This window comes from Pipistrellus hanaki (assembly GCF_964339955.1).
Source record: "Pipistrellus hanaki genome assembly, contig: scaffold_23, whole genome shotgun sequence".
Classification (NCBI taxonomy): domain Eukaryota; kingdom Metazoa; phylum Chordata; class Mammalia; order Chiroptera; family Vespertilionidae; genus Pipistrellus; species Pipistrellus hanaki.
The window spans coordinates 5,863,524-5,891,401 of NW_028182304.1; positions in this window are offsets into that span (position 1 = coordinate 5,863,524).

Sequence of the window (27,878 nt, forward strand, 5' to 3'; positions counted from 1 at the left end):
TAAGGATTTCCCTTATCTTAGCTACCTTTTCTACATTAAGAACTGACTTGGAGAATCTCTTTCAGCTGTTCTAAACGAGTTCTCATCTGTTTACAGTCATTTTCTCTGAATTATCCATGCTTTCATGTAGTTTCCTATATTCTGCCTTCTGGTCCAAGTGTAAGCTTTGCCCACTATATCAAACAACTTCCTACACACTGTTATGAACTGAGGCAGCTTGGGAACATTGTCTCTCAACTGTGTTATAGAGTGTAGTACTACATTTCAGTGAAGTGTAAGGCTTTCCAAAGCTGCCGAACGTGTTCCTTTCTCTATTTCAATGGTATTCTGACTTGTATAACACACATTTTCCACTCTAGAGTCCTTTAGGGAAAGAATATAGGATTCATACAGTGTTTCATGTGATCTTAACTCGAATTAAGGATTTCCCTTATCTTAGCTACCTTTTCTACACTAAGAACAGACTTGGAGAATCTCTTTCAGCTGTTCTAAACGAGTTCTCATCAGTTTACAGTCATTTTCTCTGAATTATCCATGTTTTCATGTAGTTTCCTATATTCTGCCTTCTGGTCCAAGTGTAAGCTTTGCCCACTTTATCAAACAACTTCCTACACACTGTTATGAACTGAGGCAGCTTGGGAACATTGTCTCTCAACTGTGTTATAGAGTGTAGTACTACATTTCAGTGAAGTGTAAGGCTTTCGAAAGCTGCCCAACGTGTTTCTTTCTCTATTTCAATGGTATTCTGACTTGTATAACACACATTTACCACTCTAGAGTCCTTTAAGTAAAGAATATAGGATTGATACAGTGTTTCATGTGATCTTAACTCGAATTAAGGATTTCCCTTATCTTAGCTACCTTTTCTACACTAAGAACTGACTTTGAGAATCTCTTTCATCTGTTCTAAACGAGTTCTCATCTGTTTACAGTCATTTTCTCTGAATTATCCATGTTTTCATGTAGTTTCCTATATTCTGCCTTCTGGTCCAAGTATAAGCTTTGCCCACTTTATCAAACAACTTCCTACACACTGTTATGAACTGAGGCAGCTTGGGAACATTGTCTCTCAACTGCGTTATAGAGTGTAGTACTACATTTCAGTGAAGTGTAAGGCTTTTCAAAGCTGCCGAACGTGTTTCTTTCTCTATTTCAATGATATTCTGACTTGTATAACACACATTTACCACTCTAGAGTCCTTTAAGTAAAGAATATAGGATTGATACAGTGTTTCATCTGATCTTAACTCAATTTAGGATTTCCCATATCTTAGCTACCTTTTCTATACTAACAACTGACTTGAAGAATCTCTTTCAGCTGTTCTAAATGAGTTCTCATCTTTTTACAGTCATTTTCTCTGAATTATCCATATTTCCATGTAGTTTCCTATATTCTTCCTTCTGGTCCAAGTATAAGCTTTGCCCACTTTATCAAACAACTTCCTACACACTGTTATGAACTGAGGCAGCTTGGGAACATTGTCTCTCAACTGTGTTATAAAGTGTAGTACTACATTTCTTTTGAAGTGTAAGGCTTTCCAAAGCTGCCGAACGTGTTCCTTTCTCTATTTCAATGGTATTCTGACTTGTATAACACACATTTCCCACTCTAGAGTCCTTTAGGGAAAGAATATAGGATTCATACAGTGTTTCATGTGATCTTAACTCGAATTAAGGATTTCCCTTATCTTAGCTACCTTTTCTACATTAAGAACTGACTTGGAGAATCTCTTTCAGCTGTTCTAAACGAGTTCTCATCTGTTTACAGTCATTTTCTCTGAATTATCCATGCTTTCATGTAGTTTCCTATATTCTGCCTTCTGGTCCAAGTGTAAGCTTTGCCCACTATATCAAACAACTTCCTACACACTGTTATGAACTGAGGCAGCTTGGGAACATTGTCTCTCAACTGTGTTATAGAGTGTAGTACTACATTTCAGTGAACTGTAAGGCTTTCCAAAGCTGCCGAACGTGTTTCTTTCTCTATTTCAATGGTATTCTGACTTGTATAACACACATTTACCACTCTAGAGTCCTTTAAGTAAAGAATATAGGATTGATACAGTGTTTCATGTGATCTTAACTCGAATTAAGGATTTCCCTTATCTTAGCTACCTTTTCTATACTAACAACTGACTTGAAGAATCTCTTTCAGCTGTTCTAAATGAGTTCTCATCTTTTTACAGTCATTTTCTCTGAATTATCCATGTTTTCATGTAGTTTCCTATATTCTGCCTTCTTGTCCAAGTATAACCTTTGCCCACTTCATCAAACAACTTCCTACACACTGTTATGAACTGAGGCAGCTTGGGAACATTGTCTCTCAACTGTGTTATAGAGTGTAGTTCAGCATTTCAGTGAAGTGTAAGGCTTTCCAAAGCTGCCGAACGTGTTTCTTTCTCTATTTCAATGGTATTCTGACTTGTATAACACACATTTACCACTCTAGAGTCCTTTAGGGAAAGAATATAGGATTCATACAGTGTTTCATGTGATCTTAAATCGAATTAAGGATTTCCCTTATCTTAGCTACCTTTTCTACACTAAGAACAGACTTGGAGAATCTCTTTCAGCTGTTCTAAACGAGTTCTCATCTGTTTACAGTCATTTTCTCTGAATTATCCATGTTTTCATGTAGTTTTCTATATTCTTCCTTCTGGTCCAAGTGTAAGCTTTGCCCACTTTATCAAACAACTTCCTACACACTGTTATGAACTGAGGCAGCTTGGGAACATTGTCTCTCAACTGTGTTATAGAGTGTAGTACTACATTTCAGTGAAGTGTAAGGCTTTCCAAAGCTGCCCAACGTGTTTCTTTCTCTATTTCAATGGTATTCTGACTTGTATAACACACATTTACCACTCTAGAGTCCTTTAAGTAAAGAATATAGGATTGATACAGTGTTTCATGTGATCTTAACTCAATTTAGGATTTCCCATATCTTAGCTACCTTTTCTATACTAACAACTGACTTGAAGAATCTCTTTCAGCTGTTCTAAATGAGTTCTCATCTTTTTACAGTCATTTTCTCTGAATTATCCATGTTTTCATGTAGTTTACTATATTCTGCCTTCTTTTCCAAGTATAACCTTTGCCCACTTCATCAAACAACTTCCTACACACTTTTATGAACTGAGGCAGCTTGGGAACATTGTCTCTCAACTGTGTTATAGAGTGTAGTTCAACATTTCAGTGAAGTGTAAGGCTTTCCAAAGCTGCCGAACGTGTTCCTTCCTCTATTTCAATGGTATTCTGACTTGTATAACACACATTTACCACTCTAGAGTCCTTTAGGGAAAGAATATAGGATTCATACAGTGTTTCATGTGATCTTAACTCGAATTAAGGATTTCCCTTATCTTAGCTACCTTTTCTACACTAAGAACTGACTTGGAGAATCTCTTTCAGCTGTTCTAAACGAGTTCTCATCTGTTTACAGTCATTTTCTCTGAATTATCCATGTTTCCATGTAGTTTCCTATATTCTGCCTTCTGGTCCAAGTATAAGCTTTGCCCACTTTATCAAACAACTTCCTACACACTGTTATGAACTGAGGCAGCTTGGGAACATTGTCTCTCAACTGTGTTATAGAGTGTAGTACTACATTTCAGTGAAGTGTAAGGCTTTCCAAAGCTGCCGAACGTGTTCCTTTCTCTATTTCAATGGTATTCTGACTTGTATAACACACATTTTCCACTCTAGAGTCCTTTAGGGAAAGAATATAGGATTCATTCAGTGTTTCATGTGATCTTAACTCGAATTAAGGATTTCCCTTATCTTAGCTACCTTTTCTACACTAAGAACAGACTTGGAGAATCTCTTTCAGCTGTTCTAAACGAGTTCTCATCAGTTTACAGTCATTTTCTCTGAATTATCCATGTTTTCATGTAGTTTCCTATATTCTGCCTTCTGGTCCAAGTGTAAGCTTTGCCCACTTTATCAAACAACTTCCTACACACTGTTATGAACTGAGGCAGCTTGGGAACATTGTCTCTCAACTGTGTTATAGAGTGTAGTACTAAATTTCAGTGAAGTGTAAGGCTTTCCAAAGCTGCCCAACGTGTTTCTTTCTCTATTTCAATGGTATTCTGACTTGTATAACACACATTTACCACTCTAGAGTCCTTTAAGTAAAGAATATAGGATTGATACAGTGTTTCCTGTGATCTTAACTCAATTTAGGATTTCCCATATCTTAGCTACCTTTTCTATACTAACAACTGACTTGAAGAATCTCTTTCAGCTGTTCTAAATGAGTTCTCATCTTTTTACAGTCATTTTCTCTGAATTATCCATATTTCCATGTAGTTTCCTATATTCTTCCTTCTGGTCCAAGTATAAGCTTTGCCCACTTTATCAAACAACTTCCTACACACTGTTATGAACTGAGGCAGCTTGGGAACATTGTCTCTCAACTGTGTTATAGAGTGTAGTACTACATTTCAGTGAAGTGTAAGGCTTTCCAAAGCTGCCGAACGTGTTCCTTTCTCTATTTCAATGGTATTCTGACTTGTATAACACACATTTCCCACTCTAGAGTCCTTTAGGGAAAGAATATAGGATTCATACAGTGTTTCATGTGATCTTAACTCGAATTAAGGATTTCCCTTATCTTAGCTACCTTTTCTACATTAAGAACTGACTTGGAGAATCTCTTTCAGCTGTTCTAAACGAGTTCTCATCTGTTTACAGTCATTTTCTCTGAATTATCCATGCTTTCATGTAGTTTCCTATATTCTGCCTTCTGGTCCAAGTGTAAGCTTTGCCCACTTTATCAAACAACTTCCTACACACTGTTATGAACTGAGGCAGCTTGGGAACATTGTCTCTCAACTGTGTTATAGAGTGTAGTACTACATTTCAGTGAACTGTAAGGCTTTCCAAAGCTGCCGAACGTGTTTCTTTCTCTATTTCAATGGTATTCTGACTTGTATAACACACATTTACCACTCTAGAGTCCTTTAAGTAAAGAATATAGGATTGATACAGTGTTTCATGTGATCTTAACTCGAATTAAGGATTTCCCTTATCTTAGCTACCTTTTCTATACTAACAACTGACTTGAAGAATCTCTTTCAGCTGTTCTAAATGAGTTCTCATCTTTTTACAGTCATTTTCTCTGAATTATCCATGTTTTCATGTAGTTTCCTATATTCTGCCTTCTTGTCCAAGTATAACCTTTGCCCACTTCATCAAACAACTTCCTACACACTGTTATGAACTGAGGCAGCTTGGGAACATTGTCTCTCAACTGTGTTATAGAGTGTAGTTCAGCATTTCAGTGAAGTGTAAGGCTTTCCAAAGCTGCCCAACGTGTTTCTTTCTCTATTTCAATGGTATTCTGACTTGTATAACACACATTTACCACTCTAGAGTCCTTTAAGTAAAGAATATAGGATTGATACAGTGTTTCATGTGATCTTAACTCGAATTAAGGATTTCCCTTATCTTAGCTACCATTTCTACACTAAGAACTGACTTTGAGAATCTCTTTCATCTGTTCTAAACGAGTTCTCATCTGTTTACAGTCATTTTCTCTGAATTATCCATGTTTTCATGTAGTTTCCTATATTCTGCCTTCTGGTCCAAGTATAAGCTTTGCCCACTTTATCAAACAACTTCCTACACACTGTTATGAACTGAGGCAGCTTGGGAACATTGTCTCTCAACTGTGTTATAGAGTGTAGTACTACATTTCAGTGAAGTGTAAGGCTTTCCAAACCTGCCGAACGTGTTCCTTTCTCAATTTCAATGGTATTCTGACTTGTATAACACACATTTACCACTCTAGAGTCCTTTAGGGAAAGAATATAGGATTCATACAGTGTTTCATGTGATCTTAAATCGAATTAAGGATTTCCCTTATCTTAGCTACCTTTTCTACACTAAGAACAGACTTGGAGAATCTCTTTCAGCTGTTCTAAACGAGTTCTCATCTGTTTACAGTCATTTTCTCTGAATTATCCATGTTTTCATGTAGTTTTCTATATTCTTCCTTCTGGTCCAAGTGTAAGCTTTGCCCACTTTATCAAACAACTTCCTACACACTGTTATGAACTGAGGCAGCTTGGGAACATTGTCTCTCAACTGTGTTATAGAGTGTAGTACTACATTTCAGTGAAGTGTAAGGCTTTCCAAAGCTGCCCAACGTGTTTCTTTCTCTATTTCAATGGTATTCTGACTTGTATAACACACATTTACCACTCTAGAGTCCTTTAAGTAAAGAATATAGGATTGATACAGTGTTTCATGTGATCTTAACTCAATTTAGGATTTCCCATATCTTAGCTACCTTTTCTATACTAACAACTGACTTGAAGAATCTCTTTCAGCTGTTCTAAATGAGTTCTCATCTTTTTACAGTCATTTTCTCTGAATTATCCATGTTTTCATGTAGTTTCCTATATTCTGCCTTCTTTTCCAAGTATAACCTTTGCCCACTTCATCAAAAAACTTCCTACACACTGTTATGAACTGAGGCAGCTTGGGAACATTGTCTCTCAACTGTGTTATAGAGTGTAGTTCAACATTTCAGTGAAGTGTAAGGCTTTCCAAAGCTGCCGAACGTGTTCCTTCCTCTATTTCAATGGTATTCTGACTTGTATAACACACATTTACCACTCTAGAGTCCTTTAGGGAAAGAATATAGGATTCATACAGTGTTTCATGTGATCTTAACTCGAATTAAGGATTTCCCTTATCTTAGCTACCTTTTCTACACTAAGAACTGACTTGGCGAATCTCTTTCAGCTGTTCTAAACGAGTTCTCATCTGTTTACAGTCATTTTCTCTGAATTATCCATGTTTCCATGTAGTTTCCTATATTCTGCCTTCTGGTCCAAGTATAAGCTTTGCCCACTTTATCAAACAACTTCCTACACACTGTTATGAACTGAGGCAGCTTGGGAACATTGTCTCTCAACTGTGTTATAGAGTGTAGTACTACATTTCAGTGAAGTGTAAGGCTTTCCAAAGCTGCCGAACGTGTTCCTTTCTCTATTTCAATGGTATTCTGACTTGTATAACACACATTTTCCACTCTAGAGTCCTTTAGGGAAAGAATATAGGATTCATTCAGTGTTTCATGTGATCTTAACTCGAATTAAGGATTTCCCTTATCTTAGCTACCTTTTCTACACTAAGAACAGACTTGGAGAATCTCTTTCAGCTGTTCTAAACGAGTTCTCATCAGTTTACAGTCATTTTCTCTGAATTATCCATGTTTTCATGTAGTTTCCTATATTCTGCCTTCTGGTCCAAGTGTAAGCTTTGCCCACTTTATCAAACAACTTCCTACACACTGTTATGAACTGAGGCAGCTTGGGAACATTGTCTCTCAACTGTGTTATAGAGTGTAGTACTAAATTTCAGTGAAGTGTAAGGCTTTCCAAAGCTGCCCAACGTGTTTCTTTCTCTATTTCAATGGTATTCTGACTTGTATAACACACATTTACCACTCTAGAGTCCTTTAAGTAAAGAATATAGGATTGATACAGTGTTTCATGTGATCTTAACTCAATTTAGGATTTCCCATATCTTAGCTACCTTTTCTATACTAACAACTGACTTGAAGAATCTCTTTCAGCTGTTCTAAATGAGTTCTCATCTTTTTACAGTCATTTTCTCTGAATTATCCATATTTCCATGTAGTTTCCTATATTCTTCCTTCTGGTCCAAGTATAAGCTTTGCCCACTTTATCAAACAACTTCCTACACACTGTTATGAACTGAGGCAGCTTGGGAACATTGTCTCTCAACTGCGTTATAGAGTGTAGTACTACATTTCAGTGAAGTGTAAGGCTTTTCAAAGCTGCCGAACGTGTTTCTTTCTCTATTTCAATGATATTCTGACTTGTATAACACACATTTACCACTCTAGAGTCCTTTAAGTTAAGAATATAGGATTGATACAGTGTTTCATGTGATCTTAACTCAATTTAGGATTTCCCATATCTTAGCTACCTTTTCTATACTAACAACTGACTTGAAGAATCTCTTTCAGCTGTTCTAAATGAGTTCTCATCTTTTTACAGTCATTTTCTGTGAATTATCCATGTTTTCATGTAGTTTCCTATATTCTGCCTTCTTGTCCAAGTATAACCTTTGCCCACTTCATCAAACAACTTCCTACACACTGTTATGAACTGAGGCAGCTTGGGAACATTGTCTCTCAACTGTGTTATAGAGTGTAGTTCAACATTTCAGTGAAGTGTAAGGCTTTCCAAAGCTGCCGAACGTGTTCCTTTCTCTATTTCAATGGTATTCTGACTTGTATAACACACATTTCCCACTCTAGAGTCCTTTAGGGAAAGAATATAGGATTCATACAGTGTTTCATGGGATCTTAACTCGAATTAAGGATTTCCCTTATCTTAGCTACCTTTTCTACACTAAGAACTGACTTGGAGAATCTCTTTCAGCTGTTCTAAACGAGTTCTCATCTGTTTACAGTCATTTTCTCTGAATTATCCATGTTTTCATGTAGTTTCCTATATTCTGCCTTCTGGTCCAAGTGTAAGCTTTGCCCACTTTATCAAACAACTTCCTACACACTGTTATGAACTGAGGCAGCTTGGGAACATTGTCTCTCAACTGTGTTATAGAGTGTAGTACTACATTTCAGTGAACTGTAAGGCTTTCCAAAGCTGCCGAACGTGTTTCTTTCTCTATTTCAATGGTATTCTGACTTGTATAACACACATTTACCACTCTAGAGTCCTTTAAGTAAAGAATATAGGATTGATACAGTGTTTCATGTGATCTTAACTCAATTTAGGATTTCCCATATCTTAGCTACCTTTTCTATACTAACAACTGACTTGAAGAATCTCTTTCAGCTGTTCTAAATGAGTTCTCATCTTTTTACAGTCATTTTCTCTGAATTATCCATGTTTTCATGTAGTTTCCTATATTCTGCCTTCTTGTCCAAGTATAACCTTTGCCCACTTCATCAAACAACTTCCTACACACTGTTATGAACTGAGGCAGCTTGGGAACATTGTCTCTCAACTGTGTTATAGAGTGTAGTTCAGCATTTCAGTGAAGTGTAAGGCTTTCCAAAGCTGCCGAACGTGTTCCTTTCTCTATTTCAATGGTATTCTGACTTGTATAACACACATTTACCACTCTAGAGTCCTTTAGGGAAAGAATATAGGATTCATACAGTGTTTCATGTGATCTTAACTCGAATTAAGGATTTCCCTTATCTTAGCTACATTTTCTACACTAAGAACTGACTTGGAGAATCTCTTTCAGCTGTTCTAAACGAGTTCTCATCTGTTTACAGTCATTTTCTCTGAATTATCCATGTTTCCATGTAGTTTCCTATATTCTGCCTTCTGGTCCAAGTATAAGCTTTGCCCACTTTATCAAACAACTTCCTACACACTGTTATGAACTGAGGCAGCTTGGGAACATTGTCTCTCAACTGTGTTATAGAGTGTAGTACTACATTTCAGTGAAGTGTAAGGCTTTCCAAAGCTGCCGAACGTGTTCCTTTCTCTATTTCAATGGTATTCTGACTTGTATAACACACATTTACCACTCTAGAGTCCTTTAGGGAAAGAATATAGGATTCATACAGTGTTTCATGTGATCTTAACTCGAATTAAGGATTTCCCTTATCTTAGCTACCTTTTCTACACTAAGAACAGACTTGGAGAATCTCTTTCAGCTGTTCTAAACGAGTTCTCATCTGTTTACAGTCATTTTCTCTGAATTATCCATGTTTTCATGTAGTTTTCTATATTCTGCCTTCTGGTCCAAGTGTAAGCTTTGCCCACTTTATCAAACAACTTCCTACACACTGTTATGAACTGAGGCAGCTTGGGAACATTGTCTCTCAACTGTGTTAAGGGGTGTAGTACTACATTTCAGTGAAGTGTAAGGCTTTCCAAAGCTGCCGAACGTGTTCCTTTCTCTATTTCAATGGTATTCTGACTTGTATAACACACATTTCCCACTCTAGAGTCCTTTAGGGAAAGAATATAGGATTCATATAGTGTTTCATGTGATCTTAACTCGAATTAAGGATTTCCCTTATCTTAGCTACCTTTTCTACACTAAGAACTGACTTTGAGAATCTCTTTCATCTGTTCTAAACGAGTTCTCATCTGTTTACAGTCATTTTCTCTGAATTATCCATGTTTTCATGTAGTTTCCTATATTCTGCCTTCTGGTCCAAGTATAAGCTTTGCCCACTTTATCAAACAACTTCCTACACACTGTTATGAACTGAGGCAGCTTGGGAACATTGTCTCTCAACTATGTTATAGAGTGTAGTACTACATTTCAGTGAAGTGTAAGGCTTTCCAAAGCTGCCGAACGTGTTTCTTTCTCTATTTCAATGGTATTCTGACTTGTATAACACACATTTACCACTCTAGAGTCCTTTAAGTAAAGAATATAGGATTGATACAGTGTTTCATGTGATCTTAACTCAATTTAGGATTTCCCATATCTTAGCTACCTTTTCTATACTAACAACTGACTTGAAGAATCTCTTTCAGCTGTTCTAAATGAGTTCTCATCTTTTTACAGACATTTTCTCTGAATTATCCATGTTTTCATGTAGTTTCCTATATTCTGCCTTCTTGTCCAAGTATAAGCTTTGCCCACTTTATCAAACAACTTCCTACACACTGTTATGAACTGAGGCAGCTTGGGAACATTGTCTCTCAACTGTGTTATAGAGTGTAGTACTACATTTCAGTGAAGTGTAAGGCTTTCCAAAGCTGCCGAACGTGTTCCTTTCTCTATTTCAATGGTATTCTGACTTGTATAACACACATTTCCCACTCTAGAGTCATTTAGGGAAAGAATATAGGATTCATACAGTGTTTCATGTGATCTTAACTCGAATTAAGGATTTCCCTTATCTTAGCTACCTTTTCTACACTAAGAACTGACTTGGAGAATCTCTTTCAGCTGTTCTAAACGAGTTCTCATCTCTTTACAGTCATTTTCTCTGAATTATCCATGTTTTCATGTAGTTTCCTATATTCTGCCTTCTGGTCCAAGTGTAAGCTTTGCCCACTTTATCAAACAACTTCCTACACACTGTTATGAACTGAGGCAGCTTGGGAACATTGTCTCTCAACTGTGTTATAGAGTGTAGTACTACATTTCAGTGAACTGTAAGGCTTTCCAAAGCTGCCGAACGTGTTTCTTTCTCTATTTCAATGGTATTCTGACTTGTATAACACACATTTACCACTCTAGAGTCCTTTAAGTAAAGAATATAGGATTGATACAGTGTTTCATGTGATCTTAACTCAATTTAGGATTTCCCATATCTTAGCTACCTTTTCTATACTAACAACTGACTTGAAGAATCTCTTTCAGCTGTTCTAAATGAGTTCTCATCTTTTTACAGTCATTTTCTCTGAATTATCCATGTTTTCATGTAGTTTCCTATATTCTGCCTTCTTGTCCAAGTATAACCTTTGCCCACTTCATCAAACAACTTCCTACACACTGTTATGAACTGAGGCAGCTTGGGAACATTGTCTCTCAACTGTGTTATAGAGTGTAGTTCAGCATTTCAGTGAAGTGTAAGGCTTTCCAAAGCTGCCGAACGTGTTCCTTTCTCTATTTCAATGGTATTCTGACTTGTATAACACACATTTACCACTCTAGAGTCCTTTAGGGAAAGAATATAGGATTCATACAGTGTTTCATGTGATCTTAACTCGAATTAAGGATTTCCCTTATCTTAGCTACATTTTCTACACTAAGAACTGACTTGGAGAATCTCTTTCAGCTGTTCTAAACGAGTTCTCATCTGTTTACAGTCATTTTCTCTGAATTATCCATGTTTCCATGTAGTTTCCTATATTCTGCCTTCTGGTCCAAGTATAAGCTTTGCCCACTTTATCAAACAACTTCCTACACACTGTTATGAACTGAGGCAGCTTGGGAACATTGTCTCTCAACTGTGTTATAGAGTGTAGTACTACATTTCAGTGAAGTGTAAGGCTTTCCAAAGCTGCCGAACGTGTTCCTTTCTCTATTTCAATGGTATTCTGACTTGTATAACACACATTTACCACTCTAGAGTCCTTTAGGGAAAGAATATAGGATTCATACAGTGTTTCATGTGATCTTAACTCGAATTAAGGATTTCCCTTATCTTAGCTACCTTTTCTACACTAAGAACAGACTTGGAGAATCTCTTTCAGCTGTTCTAAACGAGTTCTCATCTGTTTACAGTCATTTTCTCTGAATTATCCATGTTTTCATGTAGTTTTCTATATTCTGCCTTCTGGTCCAAGTGTAAGCTTTGCCCACTTTATCAAACAACTTCCTACACACTGTTATGAACTGAGGCAGCTTGGGAACATTGTCTCTCAACTGTGTTAAGGGGTGTAGTACTACATTTCAGTGAAGTGTAAGGCTTTCCAAAGCTGCCGAACGTGTTCCTTTCTCTATTTCAATGGTATTCTGACTTGTATAACACACATTTCCCACTCTAGAGTCCTTTAGGGAAAGAATATAGGATTCATATAGTGTTTCATGTGATCTTAACTCGAATTAAGGATTTCCCTTATCTTAGCTACCTTTTCTACACTAAGAACTGACTTTGAGAATCTCTTTCATCTGTTCTAAACGAGTTCTCATCTGTTTACAGTCATTTTCTCTGAATTATCCATGTTTTCATGTAGTTTCCTATATTCTGCCTTCTGGTCCAAGTATAAGCTTTGCCCACTTTATCAAACAACTTCCTACACACTGTTATGAACTGAGGCAGCTTGGGAACATTGTCTCTCAACTATGTTATAGAGTGTAGTACTACATTTCAGTGAAGTGTAAGGCTTTCCAAAGCTGCCGAACGTGTTTCTTTCTCTATTTCAATGGTATTCTGACTTGTATAACACACATTTACCACTCTAGAGTCCTTTAAGTAAAGAATATAGGATTGATACAGTGTTTCATGTGATCTTAACTCAATTTAGGATTTCCCATATCTTAGCTACCTTTTCTATACTAACAACTGACTTGAAGAATCTCTTTCAGCTGTTCTAAATGAGTTCTCATCTTTTTACAGTCATTTTCTCTGAATTATCCATGTTTTCATGTAGTTTCCTATATTCTGCCTTCTTGTCCAAGTATAAGCTTTGCCCACTTTATCAAACAACTTCCTACACACTGTTATGAACTGAGGCAGCTTGGGAACATTGTCTCTCAACTGTGTTATAGAGTGTAGTACTACATTTCAGTGAAGTGTAAGGCTTTCCAAAGCTGCCGAACGTGTTCCTTTCTCTATTTCAATGGTATTCTGACTTGTATAACACACATTTCCCACTCTAGAGTCATTTAGGGAAAGAATATAGGATTCATACAGTGTTTCATGTGATCTTAACTCGAATTAAGGATTTCCCTTATCTTAGCTACCTTTTCTACACTAAGAACTGACTTGGAGAATCTCTTTCAGCTGTTCTAAACGAGTTCTCATCTGTTTACAGTCATTTTCTCTGAATTATCCATGTTTTCATGTAGTTTCCTATATTCTGCCTTCTGGTCCAAGTGTAAGCTTTGCCCACTTTATCAAACAACTTCCTACACACTGTTATGAACTGAGGCAGCTTGGGAACATTGTCTCTCAACTGTGTTATAGAGTGTAGTACTACATTTCAGTGAACTGTAAGGCTTTCCAAAGCTGCCGAACGTGTTTCTTTCTCTATTTCAATGGTATTCTGACTTGTATAACACACATTTACCACTCTAGAGTCCTTTAAGTAAAGAATATAGGATTGATACAGTGTTTCATGTGATCTTAACTCAATTTAGGATTTCCCATATCTTAGCTACCTTTTCTATACTAACAACTGACTTGAAGAATCTCTTTCAGCTGTTCTAAATGAGTTCTCATCTTTTTACAGTCATTTTCTCTGAATTATCCATGTTTTCATGTAGTTTCCTATATTCTGCCTTCTTGTCCAAGTATAACCTTTGCCCACTTCATCAAACAACTTCCTACACACTGTTATGAACTGAGGCAGCTTGGGAACATTGTCTCTCAACTGTGTTATAGAGTGTAGTTCAGCATTTCAGTGAAGTGTAAGGCTTTCCAAAGCTGCCGAACGTGTTCCTTTCTCTATTTCAATGGTATTCTGACTTGTATAACACACATTTACCACTCTAGAGTCCTTTAGGGAAAGAATATAGGATTCATACAGTGTTTCATGTGATCTTAACTCGAATTAAGGATTTCCCTTATCTTAGCTACATTTTCTACACTAAGAACTGACTTGGAGAATCTCTTTCAGCTGTTCTAAACGAGTTCTCATCTGTTTACAGTCATTTTCTCTGAATTATCCATGTTTCCATGTAGTTTCCTATATTCTGCCTTCTGGTCCAAGTATAAGCTTTGCCCACTTTATCAAACAACTTCCTACACACTGTTATGAACTGAGGCAGCTTGGGAACATTGTCTCTCAACTGTGTTATAGAGTGTAGTACTACATTTCAGTGAAGTGTAAGGCTTTCCAAAGCTGCCGAACGTGTTCCTTTCTCTATTTCAATGGTATTCTGACTTGTATAACACACATTTACCACTCTAGAGTCCTTTAGGGAAAGAATATAGGATTCATACAGTGTTTCATGTGATCTTAACTCGAATTAAGGATTTCCCTTATCTTAGCTACCTTTTCTACACTAAGAACAGACTTGGAGAATCTCTTTCAGCTGTTCTAAACGAGTTCTCATCTGTTTACAGTCATTTTCTCTGAATTATCCATGTTTTCATGTAGTTTTCTATATTCTGCCTTCTGGTCCAAGTGTAAGCTTTGCCCACTTTATCAAACAACTTCCTACACACTGTTATGAACTGAGGCAGCTTGGGAACATTGTCTCTCAACTGTGTTAAGGGGTGTAGTACTACATTTCAGTGAAGTGTAAGGCTTTCCAAAGCTGCCGAACGTGTTCCTTTCTCTATTTCAATGGTATTCTGACTTGTATAACACACATTTCCCACTCTAGAGTCCTTTAGGGAAAGAATATAGGATTCATATAGTGTTTCATGTGATCTTAACTCGAATTAAGGATTTCCCTTATCTTAGCTACCTTTTCTACACTAAGAACTGACTTTGAGAATCTCTTTCATCTGTTCTAAACGAGTTCTCATCTGTTTACAGTCATTTTCTCTGAATTATCCATGTTTTCATGTAGTTTCCTATATTCTGCCTTCTGGTCCAAGTATAAGCTTTGCCCACTTTATCAAACAACTTCCTACACACTGTTATGAACTGAGGCAGCTTGGGAACATTGTCTCTCAACTATGTTATAGAGTGTAGTACTACATTTCAGTGAAGTGTAAGGCTTTCCAAAGCTGCCGAACGTGTTTCTTTCTCTATTTCAATGGTATTCTGACTTGTATAACACACATTTACCACTCTAGAGTCCTTTAAGTAAAGAATATAGGATTGATACAGTGTTTCATGTGATCTTAACTCAATTTAGGATTTCCCATATCTTAGCTACCTTTTCTATACTAACAACTGACTTGAAGAATCTCTTTCAGCTGTTCTAAATGAGTTCTCATCTTTTTACAGTCATTTTCTCTGAATTATCCATGTTTTCATGTAGTTTCCTATATTCTGCCTTCTTGTCCAAGTATAAGCTTTGCCCACTTTATCAAACAACTTCCTACACACTGTTATGAACTGAGGCAGCTTGGGAACATTGTCTCTCAACTGTGTTATAGAGTGTAGTACTACATTTCAGTGAAGTGTAAGGCTTTCCAAAGCTGCCGAACGTGTTCCTTTCTCTATTTCAATGGTATTCTGACTTGTATAACACACATTTCCCACTCTAGAGTCCTTTAGGGAAAGAATATAGGATTCATACAGTGTTTCATGTGATCTTAACTCGAATTAAGGATTTCCCTTATCTTAGCTACCTTTTCTACACTAAGAACTGACTTGGAGAATCTCTTTCAGCTGTTCTAAACGAGTTCTCATCTGTTTACAGTCATTTTCTCTGAATTATCCATGTTTTCATGTAGTTTCCTATATTCTGCCTTCTGGTCCAAGTGTAAGCTTTGCCCACTTTATCAAACAACTTCCTACACACTGTTATGAACTGAGGCAGCTTGGGAACATTGTCTCTCAACTGTGTTATAGAGTGTAGTACTACATTTCAGTGAAGTGTAAGGCTTTCCAAAGCTGCCCAACGTGTTTCTTTCTCTATTTCAATGGTATTCTGACTTGTATAACACACATTTACCACTCTAGAGTCCTTTAAGTAAAGAATATAGGATTGATACAGTGTTTCATGTGATCTTAACTCAATTTAGGATTTCCCACATCTTAGCTACCTTTTCTATACTAACAACTGACTTGAAGAATCTCTTTCAGCTGTTCTAAATGAGTTCTCATCTTTTTACAGTCATTTTCTCTGAATTATCCATGTTTTCATGTAGTTTCCTATATTCTGCCTTCTTGTCCAAGTATAACCTTTGCCCACTTCATCAAACAACTTCCTACACACTGTTATGAACTGAGGCAGCTTGGGAACATTGTCTCTCAACTGTGTTATAGAGTGTAGTTCAACATTTCAGTGAAGTGTAAGGCTTTCCAAAGCTGCCGAACGTGTTCCTTTCTCTATTTCAGTGGTATTCTGACTTGTATAACACACATTTACCACTCTAGAGTCCTTTAGGGAAAGAATATAGGATTCATACAGTGTTTCATGTGATCTTAACTCGAATTAAGGATTTCCCTTATCTTAGCTACCTTTTCTACACTAAGAACTGACTTGGAGAATCTCTTTCAGCTGTTCTAAACGAGTTCTCATCTGTTTACAGTCATTTTCTCTGAATTATCCATGTTTCCATGTAGTTTCCTATATTCTGCCTTCTGGTCCAAGTATAAGCTTTGCCCACTTTATCAAACAACTTCCTACACACTGTTATGAACTGAGGCAGCTTGGGAACATTGTCTCTCAACTGTGTTATAGAGTGTAGTACTACATTTCAGTGAAGTGTAAGGCTTTCCAAAGCTGCCCAACGTGTTTCTTTCTCTATATCAATGGTATTCTGACTTGTATAACACACATTTACCACTCTAGAGTCCTTTAAGTAAAGAATATAGGATTGATACAGTGTTTCATGTGATCTTAACTCAATTTAGGATTTCCCATATCTTAGCTACCTTTTCTATACTAACAACTGACTTGAAGAATCTCTTTCAGCTGTTCTAAATGAGTTCTCATCTTTTTACAGTCATTTTCTCTGAATTATCCATGTTTTCATGTAGTTTCCTATATTCTGCCTTCTTGTCCAAGTATAAGCTTTGCCCACTTTATCAAACAACTTCCTACACACTGTTATGAACTGAGGCAGCTTGGGAACATTGTCTCTCAACTGTGTTATAGAGTGTAGTACTACATTTCAGTGAAGTGTAAGGCTTTCCAAAGCTGCCGAACGTGTTCCTTTCTCTATTTCAATGGTATTCTGACTTGTATAACACACATTTCCCACTCTAGAGTCCTTTAGGGAAAGAATATAGGATTCATACAGTGTTTCATGTGATCTTAACTCGAATTAAGGATTTCCCTTATCTTAGCTACCTTTTCTACACTAAGAACTGACTTGGAGAATCTCTTTCAGCTGTTCTAAACGAGTTCTCATCTGTTTACAGTCATTTTCTCTGAATTATCCATGTTTTCATGTAGTTTCCTATATTCTGCCTTCTGGTCCAAGTGTAAGCTTTGCCCACTTTATCAAACAACTTCCTACACACTGTTATGAACTGAGGCAGCTTGGGAACATTGTCTCTCAACTGTGTTATAGAGTGTAGTACTACATTTCAGTGAAGTGTAAGGCTTTCCAAAGCTGCCCAACGTGTTTCTTTCTCTATTTCAATGGTATTCTGACTTGTATAACACACATTTACCACTCTAGAGTCCTTTAAGTAAAGAATATAGGATTGATACAGTGTTTCATGTGATCTTAACTCAATTTAGGATTTCCCACATCTTAGCTACCTTTTCTATACTAACAACTGACTTGAAGAATCTCTTTCAGCTGTTCTAAATGAGTTCTCATCTTTTTACAGTCATTTTCTCTGAATTATCCATGTTTTCATGTAGTTTCCTATATTCTGCCTTCTTGTCCAAGTATAACCTTTGCCCACTTCATCAAACAACTTCCTACACACTGTTATGAACTGAGGCAGCTTGGGAACATTGTCTCTCAACTGTGTTATAGAGTGTAGTTCAACATTTCAGTGAAGTGTAAGGCTTTCCAAAGCTGCCGAACGTGTTCCTTTCTCTATTTCAGTGGTATTCTGACTTGTATAACACACATTTACCACTCTAGAGTCCTTTAGGGAAAGAATATAGGATTCATACAGTGTTTCATGTGATCTTAACTCGAATTAAGGATTTCCCTTATCTTAGCTACCTTTTCTACACTAAGAACTGACTTGGAGAATCTCTTTCAGCTGTTCTAAACGAGTTCTCATCTGTTTACAGTCATTTTCTCTGAATTATCCATGTTTCCATGTAGTTTCCTATATTCTGCCTTCTGGTCCAAGTATAAGCTTTGCCCACTTTATCAAACAACTTCCTACACACTGTTATGAACTGAGGCAGCTTGGGAACATTGTCTCTCAACTGTGTTATAGAGTGTAGTACTACATTTCAGTGAAGTGTAAGGCTTTCCAAAGCTGCCCAACGTGTTTCTTTCTCTATTTCAATGGTATTCTGACTTGTATAACACACATTTACCACTCTAGAGTCCTTTAAGTAAAGAATATAGGATTGACACAGTGTTTCATGTGATCTTAACTCGAATTAAGGATTTCCCTTATCTTAGCTACCTTTTCTACACTAAGAACTGACTTTGAGAATCTCTTTCATCTGTTCTAAACGAGTTCTCATCTGTTTACAGTCATTTTCTCTGAATTATCCATGTTTTCATGTAGTTTCCTATATTCTGCCTTCTGGTCCAAGTATAAGCTTTGCCCACTTTATCAAACAACTTCCTTCACACTGTTATGAACTGAGGCAGCTTGGGAACATTGTCTCTCAACTGTGTTATAGAGTGTAGTACTACATTTCAGTGAAGTGTAAGGCTTTCCAAAGCTGCCGAACATGTTTCTTTCTCTATTTCAATGGTATTCTGACTTGTATAACACACATTTACCACTCTAGAGTCCTTTAAGTAAAGAATATAGGATTGATACAGTGTTTCATGTGATCTTAACTCAATTTAGGATTTCCCACATCTTAGCGACCTTTTCTATACTAACAACTGACTTGGAGAATCTCTTTCAGCTGTTCTAAATGAGTTCTCATCTTTTTACAGTCATTTTCTCTGAATTATCCATGTTTTCATGTAGTTTCCTATATTCTGCCTTCTTGTCCAAGTATAACCTTTGCCCACTTCATCAAACAACTTCCTACACACTGTTATGAACTGAGGCAGCTTGGGAACATTGTCTCTCAACTGTGTTATAGAGTGTAGTTCAACATTTCAGTGAAGTGTAAGGCTTTCCAAAGCTGCCGAACGTGTTCCTTTCTCTATTTCAATGGTATTCTGACTTGTATAACACACATTTACCACTCTAGAGTCCTTTAGGGAAAGAATATAGGATTCATACAGTGTTTCATGTGATCTTAACTCGAATTAAGGATTTCCCTTATCTTAGCTACCTTTTCTACACTAAGAACTGACTTGGAGAATCTCTTTCAGCTGTTCTAAACGAGTTCTCATCTGTTTACAGTCATTTTCTCTGAATTATCCATGTTTCCATGTAGTTTCCTATATTCTGCCTTCTGGTCCAAGTATAAGCTTTGCCCACTTTATCAAACAACTTCCTACACACTGTTATGAACTGAGGCAGCTTGGGAACATTGTCTCTCAACTGTGTTATAGAGTGTAGTACTACATTTCAGTGAAGTGTAAGGCTTTCCAAAGCTGCCCAACGTGTTTCTTTCTCTATTTCAATGGTATTCTGACTTGTATAACACACATTTACCACTCTAGAGTCCTTTAAGTAAAGAATATAGGATTGATACAGTGTTTCATGTGATCTTAACTCAATTTAGGATTTCCCATATCTTAGCTACCTTTTCTATACTAACAACTGACTTGAAGAATCTCTTTCAGCTGTTCTAAATGAGTTCTCATCTTTTTACAGTCATTTTCTCTGAATTATCCATGTTTTCATGTAGTTTCCTATATTCTGCCTTCTTGTCCAAGTATAAGCTTTGCCCACTTTATCAAACAACTTCCTACACACTGTTATGAACTGAGGCAGCTTGGGAACATTGTCTCTCAACTGTGTTATAGAGTGTAGTACTACATTTCAGTGAAGTGTAAGGCTTTCCAAAGCTGCCGAACGTGTTCCTTTCTCTATTTCAATGGTATTCTGACTTGTATAACACACATTTCCCACTCTAGAGTCCTTTAGGGAAAGAATATAGGATTCATACAGTGTTTCATGTGATCTTAACTCGAATTAAGGATTTCCCTTATCTTAGCTACCTTTTCTACACTAAGAACTGACTTGGAGAATCTCTTTCAGCTGTTCTAAACGAGTTCTCATCTGTTTACAGTCATTTTCTCTGAATTATCCATGTTTTCATGTAGTTTCCTATATTCTGCCTTCTGGTCCAAGTGTAAGCTTTGCCCACTTTATCAAACAACTTCCTACACACTGTTATGAACTGAGGCAGCTTGGGAACATTGTCTCTCAACTGTGTTATAGAGTGTAGTACTACATTTCAGTGAAGTGTAAGGCTTTCCAAAGCTGCCCAACGTGTTTCTTTCTCTATTTCAATGGTATTCTGACTTGTATAACACACATTTACCACTCTAGAGTCCTTTAAGTAAAGAATATAGGATTGATACAGTGTTTCATGTGATCTTAACTCAATTTAGGATTTCCCACATCTTAGCTACCTTTTCTATACTAACAACTGACTTGAAGAATCTCTTTCAGCTGTTCTAAATGAGTTCTCATCTTTTTACAGTCATTTTCTCTGAATTATCCATGTTTTCATGTAGTTTCCTATATTCTGCCTTCTTGTCCAAGTATAACCTTTGCCCACTTCATCAAACAACTTCCTACACACTGTTATGAACTGAGGCAGCTTGGGAACATTGTCTCTCAACTGTGTTATAGAGTGTAGTTCAACATTTCAGTGAAGTGTAAGGCTTTCCAAAGCTGCCGAACGTGTTCCTTTCTCTATTTCAGTGGTATTCTGACTTGTATAACACACATTTACCACTCTAGAGTCCTTTAGGGAAAGAATATAGGATTCATACAGTGTTTCATGTGATCTTAACTCGAATTAAGGATTTCCCTTATCTTAGCTACCTTTTCTACACTAAGAACTGACTTGGAGAATCTCTTTCAGCTGTTCTAAACGAGTTCTCATCTGTTTACAGTCATTTTCTCTGAATTATCCATGTTTCCATGTAGTTTCCTATATTCTGCCTTCTGGTCCAAGTATAAGCTTTGCCCACTTTATCAAACAACTTCCTACACACTGTTATGAACTGAGGCAGCTTGGGAACATTGTCTCTCAACTGTGTTATAGAGTGTAGTACTACATTTCAGTGAAGTGTAAGGCTTTCCAAAGCTGCCGAACGTGTTTCTTTCTCTATTTCAATGGTATTCTGACTTGTATAACACACATTTACCACTCTAGAGTCCTTTAAGTAAAGAATATAGGATTGATACAGTGTTTCATGTGATCTTAACTCATTTTAGGATTTCCCATATCTTAGCTACCTTTTCTATACTAACAACTGACTTGAAGAATCTCTTTCAGCTGTTCTAAATGAGTTCTCATCTTTTTACAGTCATTTTCTCTGAATTATCCATGTTTTCATGTAGTTTCCTATATTCTGCCTTCTTGTCCAAGTATAAGCTTTGCCCACTTTATCAAACAACTTCCTACACACTGTTATGAACTGAGGCAGCTTGGGAACATTGTCTCTCAACTGTGTTATAGAGTGTAGTACTACATTTCAGTGAAGTGTAAGGCTTTCCAAAGCTGCCGAACGTGTTCCTTTCTCTATTTCAATGGTATTCTGACTTGTATAACACACATTTCCCACTCTAGAGTCCTTTAGGGAAAGAATATAGGATTCATACAGTGTTTCATGTGATCTTAACTCGAATTAAGGATTTCCCTTATCTTAGCTACCTTTTCTACACTAAGAACTGACTTGGAGAATCTCTTTCAGCTGTTCTAAACGAGTTCTCATCTGTTTACAGTCATTTTCTCTGAATTATCCATGTTTTCATGTAGTTTCCTATATTCTGCCTTCTGGTCCAAGTGTAAGCTTTGCCCACTTTATCAAACAACTTCCTACACACTGTTATGAACTGAGGCAGCTTGGGAACATTGTCTCTCAACTGTGTTATAGAGTGTAGTACTACATTTCAGTGAAGTGTAAGGCTTTCCAAAGCTGCCCAACGTGTTTCTTTCTCTATTTCAATGGTATTCTGACTTGTATAACACACATTTACCACTCTAGAGTCCTTTAAGTAAAGAATATAGGATTGATACAGTGTTTCATGTGATCTTAACTCAATTTAGGATTTCCCACATCTTAGCTACCTTTTCTATACTAACAACTGACTTGAAGAATCTCTTTCAGCTGTTCTAAATGAGTTCTCATCTTTTTACAGTCATTTTCTCTGAATTATCCATGTTTTCATGTAGTTTCCTATATTCTGCCTTCTTGTCCAAGTATAACCTTTGCCCACTTCATCAAACAACTTCCTACACACTGTTATGAACTGAGGCAGCTTGGGAACATTGTCTCTCAACTGTGTTATAGAGTGTAGTTCAACATTTCAGTGAAGTGTAAGGCTTTCCAAAGCTGCCGAACGTGTTCCTTTCTCTATTTCAGTGGTATTCTGACTTGTATAACACACATTTACCACTCTAGAGTCCTTTAGGGAAAGAATATAGGATTCATACAGTGTTTCATGTGATCTTAACTCGAATTAAGGATTTCCCTTATCTTAGCTACCTTTTCTACACTAAGAACTGACTTGGAGAATCTCTTTCAGCTGTTCTAAACGAGTTCTCATCTGTTTACAGTCATTTTCTCTGAATTATCCATGTTTCCATGTAGTTTCCTATATTCTGCCTTCTGGTCCAAGTATAAGCTTTGCCCACTTTATCAAACAACTTCCTACACACTGTTATGAACTGAGGCAGCTTGGGAACATTGTCTCTCAACTGTGTTATAGAGTGTAGTACTACATTTCAGTGAAGTGTAAGGCTTTCCAAAGCTGCCCAACGTGTTTCTTTCTCTATTTCAATGGTATTCTGACTTGTATAACACACATTTACCACTCTAGAGTCCTTTAAGTAAAGAATATAGGATTGACACAGTGTTTCATGTGATCTTAACTCGAATTAAGGATTTCCCTTATCTTAGCTACCTTTTCTACACTAAGAACTGACTTTGAGAATCTCTTTCATCTGTTCTAAACGAGTTCTCATCTGTTTACAGTCATTTTCTCTGAATTATCCATGTTTTCATGTAGTTTCCTATATTCTGCCTTCTGGTCCAAGTATAAGCTTTGCCCACTTTATCAAACAACTTCCTACACACTGTTATGAACTGAGGCAGCTTGGGAACATTGTCTCTCAACTGTGTTATAGAGTGTAGTACTACATTTCAGTGAAGTGTAAGGCTTTCCAAAGCTGCCGAACATGTTTCTTTCTCTATTTCAATGGTATTCTGACTTGTATAACACACATTTACCACTCTAGAGTCCTTAAAGTAAAGAATATAGGATTGATACAGTGTTTCATGTGATCTTAACTCAATTTAGGATTTCCCATATCTTAGCTACCTTTTCTATACTAACAACTGACTTGAAGAATCTCTTTCAGCTGTTCTAAATGAGTTCTCATCTTTTTACAGTCATTTTCTCTGAATTATCCATGTTTTCATGTAGTTTCCTATATTCTGCCTTCTTGTCCAAGTATAACCTTTGCCCACTTCATCAAACAACTTCCTACACACTGTTATGAACTGAGGCAGCTTGGGAACATTGTCTCTCAACTGTGTTATAGAGTGTAGTTCAACATTTCAGTGAAGTGTAAGGCTTTCCAAAGCTGCCGAACGTGTTCCTTTCTCTATTTCAATGGTATTCTGACTTGTATAACACACATTTACCACTCTAGAGTCCTTTAGGGAAAGAATATAGGATTCATACAGTGTTTCATGTGATCTTAACTCGAATTAAGGATTTCCCTTATCTTAGCTACCTTCTCTACACTAAGAACTGACTTGGAGAATCTCTTTCAGCTGTTCTAAACGAGTTCTCATCTGTTTACAGTCATTTTCTCTGAATTATCCATGTTTTCATGTAGTTTCCTATATTCTGCCTTCTGGTCCAAGTGTAAGCTTTGCCCACTTTATCAAACAACTTCCTACACACTGTTATGAACTGAGGCAGCTTGGGAACATTGTCTCTCAACTGTGTTATAGAGTGTAGTACTACATTTCAGTGAAGTGTAAGGCTTTCCAAAGCTGCCGAACGTGTTTCTTTCTCTATTTCAATGGTATTCTGACTTGTATAACACACATTTACCACTCTAGAGTCCTTTAAGTAAAGAATATAGGATTGATACAGTGTTTCATGTGATCTTAACTCAATTTAGGATTTCCCATATCTTAGCTACCTTTTCTATACTAACAACTGACTTGAAGAATCTCTTTCAGCTGTTCTAAATGAGTTCTCATCTTTTTACAGTCATTTTCTCTGAATTATCCATGTTTTCATGTAGTTTCCTATATTCTGCCTTCTGGTCCAAGTATAAGCTTTGCCCACTTTATCAAACAACTTCCTACACACTGTTATGAACTGAGGCAGCTTGGGAACATTGTCTCTCAACTGTGTTATAGAGTGTAGTACTACATTTCAGTGAAGTGTAAGGCTTTCCAAAGCTGCCGAACATGTTTCTTTCTCTATTTCAATGGTATTCTGACTTGTATAACACACATTTACCACTCTAGAGTCCTTAAAGTAAAGAATATAGGATTGATACAGTGTTTCATGTGATCTTAACTCAATTTAGGATTTCCCATATCTTAGCTACCTTTTCTATACTAACAACTGACTTGAAGAATCTCTTTCAGCTGTTCTAAATGAGTTCTCATCTTTTTACAGTCATTTTCTCTGAATTATCCATGTTTTCATGTAGTTTCCTATATTCTGCCTTCTTGTCCAAGTATAACCTTTGCCCACTTCATCAAACAACTTCCTACACACTGTTATGAACTGAGGCAGCTTGGGAACATTGTCTCTCAACTGTGTTATAGAGTGTAGTTCAACATTTCAGTGAAGTGTAAGGCTTTCCAAAGCTGCCGAACGTGTTCCTTTCTCTATTTCAATGGTATTCTGACTTGTATAACACACATTTACCACTCTAGAGTCCTTTAGGGAAAGAATATAGGATTCATACAGTGTTTCATGTGATCTTAACTCGAATTAAGGATTTCCCTTATCTTAGCTACCTTCTCTACACTAAGAACTGACTTGGAGAATCTCTTTCAGCTGTTCTAAACGAGTTCTCATCTGTTTACAGTCATTTTCTCTGAATTATCCATGTTTTCATGTAGTTTCCTATATTCTGCCTTCTGGTCCAAGTGTAAGCTTTGCCCACTTTATCAAACAACTTCCTACACACTGTTATGAACTGAGGCAGCTTGGGAACATTGTCTCTCAACTGTGTTATAGAGTGTAGTACTACATTTCAGTGAAGTGTAAGGCTTTCCAAAGCTGCCGAACGTGTTTCTTTCTCTATTTCAATGGTATTCTGACTTGTATAACACACATTTACCACTCTAGAGTCCTTTAAGTAAAGAATATAGGATTGATACAGTGTTTCATGTGATCTTAACTCAATTTAGGATTTCCCATATCTTAGCTACCTTTTCTATACTAACAACTGACTTGAAGAATCTCTTTCAGCTGTTCTAAATGAGTTCTCATCTTTTTACAGTCATTTTCTCTGAATTATCCATGTTTTCATGTAGTTTCCTATATTCTGCCTTCTTGTCCAAGTATAAGCTTTGCCCACTTTATCAAACAACTTCCTACACACTGTTATGAACTGAGGCAGCTTGGGAACATTGTCTCTCAACTGTGTTATAGAGTGTAGTACTACATTTCAGTGAAGTGTAAGGCTTTCCAAAGCTGCCGAACGTGTTCCTTTCTCTATTTCAATGGTATTCTGACTTGTATAACACACATTTCCCACTCTAGAGTTCTTTAGGGAAAGAATATAGGATTCATACAGTGTTTCATGTGATCTTAACTCGAATTAAGGATTTCCCTTATCTTAGCTACCTTTTCTACACTAAGAACTGACTTGGAGAATCTCTTTCAGCTGTTCTAAACGAGTTCTCATCTGTTTACAGTCATTTTCTCTGAATTATCCATGTTTTCATGTAGTTTCCTATATTCTGCCTTCTGGTCCAAGTGTAAGCTTTGCCCACTTTATCTAACAACTTCCTACACACTGTTATGAACTGAGGCAGCTTGGGAACATTGTCTCTCAACTGTGTTATAGAGTGTAGTACTACATTTCAGTGAAGTGTAAGGCTTTCCAAAGCTGCCCAACGTGTTTCTTTCTCTATTTCAATGGTATTCTGACTTGTATAACACACATTTACCACTCTAGAGTCCTTTAAGTAAAGAATATAGGATTGATACAGTGTTTCATGTGATCTTAACTCAATTTAGGATTTCCCACATCTTAGCGACCTTTTCTATACTAACAACTGACTTGAAGAATCTCTTTCAGCTGTTCTAAATGAGTTCTCATCTTTTTACAGTCATTTTCTCTGAATTATCCATGTTTTCATGTAGTTTCCTATATTCTGCCTTCTTGTCCAAGTATAACCTTTGCCCACTTCATCAAACAACTTCCTACACACTGTTATGAACTGAGGCAGCTTGGGAACATTGTCTCTCAACTGTGTTATAGAGTGTAGTTCAACATTTCAGTGAAGTGTAAAGCTTTCCAAAGCTGCCGAACGTGTTCCTTTCTCTATTTCAATGGTATTCTGACTTGTATAACACACATTTACCACTCTAGAGTCCTTTAGGGAAAGAATATAGGATTCATACAGTGTTTCATGTGATCTTAACTCGAATTAAGGATTTCCCTTATCTTAGCTACCTTTTCTACACTAAGAACTGACTTGGAGAATCTCTTTCAGCTGTTCTAAACGAGTTCTCATCTGTTTACAGTCATTTTCTCTGAATTATCCATGTTTCCATGTAGTTTCCTATATTCTGCCTTCTGGTCCAAGTATAAGCTTTGCCCACTTTATCAAACAACTTCCTACACACTGTTATGAACTGAGGCAGCTTGGGAACATTGTCTCTCAACTGTGTTATAGAGTGTAGTACTACATTTCAGTGAAGTGTAAGGCTTTCCAAAGCTGCCCAACGTGTTTCTTTCTCTATTTCAATGGTATTCTGACTTGTATAACACACATTTACCACTCTAGAGTCCTTTAAGTAAAGAATATAGGATTGACACAGTGTTTCATGTGATCTTAACTCGAATTAAGGATTTCCCTTATCTTAGCTACCTTTTCTACACTAAGAACTGACTTTGAGAATCTCTTTCATCTGTTCTAAACGAGTTCTCATCTGTTTACAGTCATTTTCTCTGAATTATCCATGTTTTCATGTAGTTTCCTATATTCTGCCTTCTGGTCCAAGTATAAGCTTTGCCCACTTTATCAAACAACTTCCTACACACTGTTATGAACTGAGGCAGCTTGGGAACATTGTCTCTCAACTGTGTTATAGAGTGTAGTACTACATTTCAGTGAAGTGTAAGGCTTTCCAAAGCTGCCGAACATGTTTCTTTCTCTA